Below are 881 nucleotides of genomic sequence, written 5' to 3' on the forward strand. Positions count from 1 at the left end.
TAAATAGCAAAAACATAGAATACAAAAAAGCAATAAAAGTGTGTGCAATAAATACAATTCAACCTAAGAAAATCAACTGATTTAAATCTGAACTAAACATTATTTAGAATTACAAATTTAGGTGGATGAACACACAAATAGACAGAATAAAATGCATTAATGACATCTTGGGTAAAATGGAAAGGAAAAGTGATTTTTTTATTAATGTGGTATATGGTGTGTAAAATCCAAGAATTGATTCTAAAATAAAAAAAAATAAATAAAATAAAATATATATATATTTTTTTTTAAATAATAAAATAAAATAAAATGGATTAATCTGAAGAAAGTCAACTGATTTAAACCTGAAAAAATTAAATAAAAACAAGGTTAAACAAGGATAAACACACAAATCTACAGAATAAAACACATTAATGACATGAACAAGGACAGTGCAGTATTAATGTAGTATATGGTGTGTAAAAATATCATAATTTATTTAAAAAAGGAATAACTGACAAATCATGAAAGCATAAAATAAAAAAAAGAAAGAAATAATATTGTGTGGAATAAATACAAATCAACTAATCAACTGATTTAAATAGAAAAAAACAACAACATTATTTTGAATTTTAAAATAGAGAGAATAAAATACATTAACGACATCTGGGGGATGAAAAGCCTCTGATGCTTTGATGCTCTGTCAAAGCCTTATGGGTTGGCAGAAATACATCTGGAGGTAATGAACACCCCATACACAGTCACAGGGCTAAATGCTCATGGTTATTATACCCAGACAGGACTGTAATGTGCTCAATTACACAAGCTCCTCGATTCAGCCCTATACTGGCAGAGTACAGATACATCAGGCACTCTTATTTGATTAAAAGCCTCTTGACAAA

General features: G+C 27.7%; 1 protein-coding gene across 1 annotated transcript in view; it reads right to left on the reverse strand.

Annotated features, from left to right (window-relative positions):
- Positions 1-617: 617 nt before the first annotated feature.
- The window catches only part of cpne5b (copine Vb), a 195,182-nt gene continuing 194,918 nt past the window's right edge, over positions 618-881 (reverse strand). Inside the window, exon 20 of the mRNA XM_016238961.1 lies at positions 618-881. This exon is cut by the window's right edge and continues 1,096 nt beyond it. The gene's annotated coding sequence lies outside the window, so the exon portion shown is untranslated.

Source organism: Sinocyclocheilus grahami, unplaced genomic scaffold (assembly GCF_001515645.1).
Source record: "Sinocyclocheilus grahami isolate Dianchi unplaced genomic scaffold, SAMN03320097.WGS_v1.1 scaffold552.1, whole genome shotgun sequence".
Classification (NCBI taxonomy): domain Eukaryota; kingdom Metazoa; phylum Chordata; class Actinopteri; order Cypriniformes; family Cyprinidae; genus Sinocyclocheilus; species Sinocyclocheilus grahami.